The sequence below is a fragment of the Leptosomus discolor genome, chromosome 3 (assembly GCF_034619465.1).
Source record: "Leptosomus discolor isolate bLepDis1 chromosome 3, bLepDis1.hap2, whole genome shotgun sequence".
NCBI lineage: Eukaryota > Metazoa > Chordata > Aves > Leptosomiformes > Leptosomidae > Leptosomus > Leptosomus discolor.
Window position 1 is genome coordinate 9,958,508 of NC_141393.1, and position 6,784 is coordinate 9,965,291.

Below are 6,784 nucleotides of genomic sequence, written 5' to 3' on the forward strand. Positions count from 1 at the left end.
AGTCCATGTGAACTGTCCACAAATACTTTTGCGATCAAGAAATGAAAGTAAATTCTTTAAACATCCTAATTGGTTGCCAAAAGGAAATTCATTCCAGCTTGAACTTAATTCAGTGTAAAGTAACGTAACTCATTTGATCTCAGTGAAGATCAAAAAAACACAACCATGTCCAGACAATCTTGGATTAGGATGCACTGTTTGTATATATTTACTACATAAAGTTATTATGCAAAAACAACCTAAACCAGATGAAGGCTCTTTGAAATCATTCATTACTATTTCTCATGTATTATTAGTGAGCTGAACACTGTCCTGTTCATACAAGGAGACACCAGATCTTCCTGAGATCTGGGTTCGCATACAGGTTTTCAAATGGATAGTCAGATGTTTCTCATTCCCTCAATTGCACTCAATGATTTTGCACTTCAAATTCAGGCCAGCCTCTCACCTTTCAAACTATTAATGTACCTCAGAGACATTTTCTAGGGAATTATTCAGGTAGACAACATTTTTTCTACTTGATTTGCTATGAAATGACAAGCACTGTTAAACCAAAGGTTAATCATTGATTAAGTTTAATGACACCAAAAGAAACAGGTCATGTGAGAAAGCAATTGCACTTTCATTTTTACTGTCACAGGTCATTTATAGCTTTTGATTCAAATTCCACCCCATGCAAAGAGTTGCTAACAACATCCTAGTTCAAATTCTAATGTACTACAACTTCGGAGCAAGTGTGTGAGCTGGCAGTAATCAGGCCATTTGTAAAGCATACACAGATTCTTTCATTCATCCTGGCCATTAAACTGTTTGAAAAGATTATTTTATTGTTCCACATTAAGAGGCAGTGCTTTTGACAACTTGTTTTACAGAGTAGTGCCCCATTTTATTTGTATGCAAGACTGTTCTGCCATTTTTTGTGCATTTAAGAACTTCAAACTCATCATCACCTGCTGTTCTTCCCACTTTGGTAAGGAGTCAAAACAAAAAACAATAGCAAAAAAAAGGAAACCAGCTTGAAAAGCAGATGTTTTTCTCTGTGACCGATAGCTCTTGTCCCCCAAAATACATGAGGAACTGACAGTCCAGAATACATGAGGAACTGACAGTCAACTGTAAATCTGTGATTTTTTCAAGGGTGGCTACATCAGCAGGGAGCTTCTCATAGCAGTAATAGAGCTTGTTTCTGATCTCATAGTCCTTTGTGCCACGGCATATCCATTTGGTTCCAGGACATGACTCTTCCTTTACACCAGCATCAAGCAGATCAGAACCAAATCTTCCACCTGCTGAAGGAGAGTTAATAGGCATTGTTAAACCAATATGCATCTATGCTTTGGCCTACTAGCCAAAATAATTATCCCTCTAACAAAGGAAAGAACCCTTGAAAACTTAGACATGGGCAGGAAATAAGCAATAGAAGTACATCATGAGGCTTATATGGCTATATAAAGCCTCTGTAAGCTTCCTTTTCTTCCTTTTCATTCACGTAATATGACAAAGAAGGGCCTACTGCTCTAAGCTTTTGGGCACTCACATCAGGACCCACATATTTTATTCACAAAAGTCAAAGACTTTTCAAAACTGACCTTGTTTGAAAGAAAAAACATAAAGACAGTGATACTGACTTGACCTAAAATGTCAGGGTTTCTGTTACTAAGAGCACTTACAGACAAAGGGTAACTGTGCTATCAAAAAAATAATGATGGGACAAAAGAGGTGAGATTGTCTTTGTTAGTAGATTGTACATGGATTCAGAGATGAGTCTGGCTCTTTGGAACTAGACCATTGCCAGATGCAAAGCTGCGGAGAACGGTTTGTCTCTGAAGCATAGCACTGAATCTTCATGCAATGGGGAAACCACTCCAGGTGTGATTTGATGAAAATGGGCTGTGGGTATACATGAATTCCAGAGTATCACCAGAGCTGATATCAAGAAATTGTCTTTGAAATGGTAGTAGAACTGATTCAACAAAAGGAGTGCCTTGAAACATTAAGATACTTCTCTTCAAAGAACGCAGCAACTATTGTTCAAATATATAAACCACAAAGACAGCTCTAGTTCTGCAATATTGACATGACTTTTTTCCCTTTAAATCTAATTCAGGAATGATCATAAAATATTCTGCGTTAAAAATTCCCATTTTCAGTGCTGTGGCGTTGGAGCATTGCCACGGGCTTTTTGAAGAGTCACTCCACATCCACATCTATGTTCACCCTTTCAATCCAATTTATATTGTTACTGACAAGTGGTGGAGCTGCTTTTGAAAACGTACAAAGCAGGTGATTTTCAATTGTGTAAAGCTGTGTTTGGCTTTAGGCATTTGAGTTCATGGGAATAGCCTTTCAAAGTGCCTGGTCCAAAGCATACTGAAGTCAATGGAAAATCTCCAGGTGACTTCACTGGGCCTTGGATCGAGTCCAAACTCTGGAGCCTCAAAGTCTGGAAGTCTCAACTGGGCTTGAAGCTAGTCCTAATTGTTCAAAAACAGAATAAGAATTTTGCAAGGTCAACCTCTTCCACACATGCTGTGTCCTATTTTGCAATGACTTGAGAGTTTCCTCCAAGGCTGCAGGCATTCAGTACCTCGCAAAATGAACTCCCATCTTAGGTTAAACCTTCTTACAAAAGCCACGGCAGTAGATATGCAGTGGATTCATTACATTGTCTCAATCCTTCTCTGCCAAAATTCGTCCAACTGTGCAGTTTAGTCATCTTCAGCCACAAGTTGTGGTTGCGGGTCATCTGCTGATCTTAGAAAGCCACATGGAAACTCACATTCCCTCCAGGAATCAGCTAAGAGAAATAAATAAATTAATCAATGCAAAAATTAAAATTAAAAGCATGATCTGATCTCCAAAACAATTCTTTATCCATAAAGTTCCCACCCAAGGAACCACTTACATGCGTGTTTCAAAGAACTATATTGTTTAAAGAAACTGTAAATGTCACACAGTTAAAAGAGAGAGATGCAGCTAGATTTAGTTGAACAATTGACTAATAACTCAGTCAACAATATTCTTATCCTAGGTAGTAGTTATCAGCTTAGACAGCTGTTACAGTCTTTCACTGTAATACTTAAAAGGCAAACTACCAAATTCAATACCATATTGTTTGTGTAGCAGTGTTTGTTTAAAGGTAAATCACTCATAAAAGTGTAATTTCCTGCTGATACATAATGGCGGATAGCGGCAGGAAGCCGGTCCAAGCAGACTGAGACCCTGAGATATGCAGTGCTAAATCACCAGCAGTACTTTACCCCAGCTCTAAAATGATTGTGTTTTTACACGCAGTCACACCTAAATTAGCACCAGCATATTAGGCCTTCTTGCCTCTTTTCTCTTTGTGCAAAAGCACAAGATAAGAAAAAGTGCTACAATTGACACAATGAAGTTATGTTTCTCCAAATAAAGATTCCCTTCCTGCTGGGGAGACCCTGCTGGGCAAAATTCCCTCCCCAGTCTGTTTTTCTTATTGATTTGTTACAGAATCATACTTTATTTTGGGTTTCCTTCTGCTTGCTTTCAGCTGACACACTACCTCATAGGATTTCATCATTTTTGGAACTGCTAATTGAAGCTCCCAAATTCAGTGTTTCATTCAATGGTTTCTGACTGTCAGCAGCATAGACAGAGAGCAACTGCTGTTGGCTTTTGAAAAGCTGCTCTAGATTCATGTCAGAATAACCAAAACCCCAATTAACTTGTAAGCGTGTACTAACTCTTCACCCAATGGCCCCTCAACCTATATAGGGGCTGGCAGTATGAAAGCAATGGGGATGCTCCCAGGGATTAAGCCTGAGACACTGACACTGTATCAACCATAGGATGAAACGTGTCGCGAGAGCAATCACCTGTTGTTCCCACCTTGGTCCTTTGAGCTGAATGTTTTTTGCCCAACTTTATCCACCTAAATCTCAGTTTGCTGAGTCCAAACCAGCTCTCTACATGATATATTTTAAATTACAATCAATGAAAAGAGAGGCAGAAGGCAATTCATGCTGTGCACTCTGTGTGCCTTTTTTGGGCAGAATCAATCAGCATCCATCTCTCAGATCATCCCTAGTGCTCAGGGGTGGATATGCATTTCACTGTTCTGTGTTTCTCTAAAGAGATATCCCGGGATGCCATCAGTATGCCTTGATGGCCTGATGCCAGAGCACTCCCCATGTGTCGTAAGAATGCACTGGTTAAAATCTTACAGGCTATAGCTCAAGCCCATGCAGAGTGGGGAGGAAAGGACCCGCACTGCATCTCTTTGCCCTTTCTCTGCCAAGACCCCAATTGCTCAGCCAGCTTAAGAGAGGAAGAACAACTTGTGTCCTCTGTTCTCTCTTACCCGTCTGTACCTGAAAAGCTGAACCCAGCCAGACCTGGATCTAAGCCATAGTGTTCAGAGGAAGTTTTGACAGAGTGAGGATGTTGAGCCTCATTTGGTAGGAAGGGCAGTTGCTGTGGAATTTGTACTGGGACTTTCTTATTCTTTTGGACAGGAGAGACTTCTGATACGTGTATATGTAGATATTTTTTACAGAATTCATTTTAGCACTCCACAGAAAGGAAACAGGAGTCCTGCAAAGATCACAGAAAAGCAAACCACTCTGCTAAATTTAAAATCATAAAACATTAATAGAAGGCTAAATTGGAAATCAGTTCCATCTTCCTCCATCTGCCAAACTCAGCTTTCTCAGCAGCAAAGCACGTAGCTCAGGGAAATTCTCCCATCTCTCTCCATTAGGGTTTGATGTTATCAGCTTTTTCCTGTCACATACAAAAAATTACCTTTAATTAGCTCAGTTTACAGCTATACTACCCAGCCTTGGAAACTTGTTTTGGGCTATGAGGAACTAATCGTCTTCTCGAGTGTCTTATGAATCACCAGCAGCAATAAATACATCAAAGTCCTGCAGTTCAGGAGGGCCGTGTGGCATAACTGATGCCAATACTTAGTCCTGGAGATGGAGCTCCATGGAACATGCCATGCCTTGTGCACAGTCCCACATCTAGTCCAGTTCAGCCATCGCTGCCCCTGGGATATCTCAGCACTGACAGGAACAAGAGCAAAAAGCTACCTTGCCTTCCTATATCAGCAAGTATAACCCAAATTATGACCTAGATAGAAAACTTGCTTGCCTAAAACTGCTTTCCCCCCCCTCCCCCTCCATTTTTTCTTAAACACAAATGCATTTAGGAACATGAGTTTCCAGTTCAGTGTGAGCTGCTCACATTCCCTGAAGTTCATATTGTTAGAAATGAAGGGGGATTCATTTCCTGATAAGTTGGATGAAATCCTTTTGCAGGTTGGATAGTTCACAACTAAATATAGCATTTGTCAATGCTTTCCTTGCCTAGAGGAAGAGAAGATTGTCTATTGGTTTCCTCTTCATTAAACAGTTGCTAAAAAAAAAGACTTCTTTGTTTAATTGAATGCCTCTGCAGACTCAGTCAGGTGCAGCTCCTATTTCTTCAAACAAAAGGATAACAAAGGAAATATGCAACTGCCATATAACCTTGTCATTTGCTTTGAGGAGAGGAAGAGTTACACGCCAGTCATACATTTCCCTCAGTGCTTCAAGGACAGAAGGAACAGCTGTCAGTCTGGGGGCAGCAGGATGGAGGAGGATCACATACTATATAAAAACAGAGTAGAATTTGGAGTTAAATTGCAAAGAGCAGGGGAATGGTTTGGAAAAGGCTATGAGGGACAGAATTTTGTCATGGCAATTCTCTCTGCTGGACCATCAGGTTTCTGCTGTGCTAGGTGGTTCCTCACCCAAAAAGTTCTCTTGAAGCCAAGTGAGATTTTATAATGACCCTGGTGCAAGTGAAGATGTCATAATTTGGCGTCACTTGTGCAGAATGGACCTCTTTGGTAAGACGCTTGAGCTACTGGCCTGAGTAAATGTCTCTCCTTTTTTTTAATAAATATTATTTCCTACTATTGTTTGCACTGCAACCCTGACTGAGAACAAGGGCTCTTCATACTTAACAGAGGCAGACCCTGCCCCTCCAGACTTGCATTTGAAAGCAGTGAGAGAGACGAGATATAGCAAAGACAATGGAGAGGAGAGGAGAGGAGAGGAGAGGAGAGGAGAGGAGAGGAGAGGAGAGGAGAGGAGAGGAGAGGAGAGGAGAGGAGAGGAGAGGAGAGGAGAGGAGAGGAGAGGAGAGGAGAGGAGAGGAGAGGAGAGGAGAGGAGAGGAGAGGAGAGGAGAGGAATTAGGTTGTCAGAAATCACACAAGAGGTTAGTGGCAGTGCCTGAAGGCTGATTTTATGTTGCTAATGATAGAAGGCAAGAATATGGGGAAATAACTAAGGGAAACTCCCAGGAGGCCGTCACTTAGTTGATGATAAAATTCAGGGTTTCTGAATAACACTCTGTTATTCATAATAACAGAATTCAGAATTACACAGTCTGTCAATAACATACATAGATCCATGGTTTTGCAGTCTGTACTCCAAAAAAAGCATATGAATCTTGGGCTTTTCTTCTCTTAATTCATCAGGTCAGAATTTATTCTCCCTTCAATCACAGCAGCAGAAACTTTGTGGAAAACAACTGAGTTATACCAGAATAGAATTCAGCAAAGAGCAAAGAGAAACAGCAAGTCACCTGCCTTGCAGTGGCAGTGAAACTCTGTCTGCACTGCTGTTGTAAGATACGTTTGCTAGCCTGTAAACTACTTCCACATGAACCTGAATCTGTCCCCTCTTCCCTTTCTTCCTATCTTAAATAGTATAGCACAGGCAAAGCCCCACACTGATCTCTAGCTGTGATAGCCC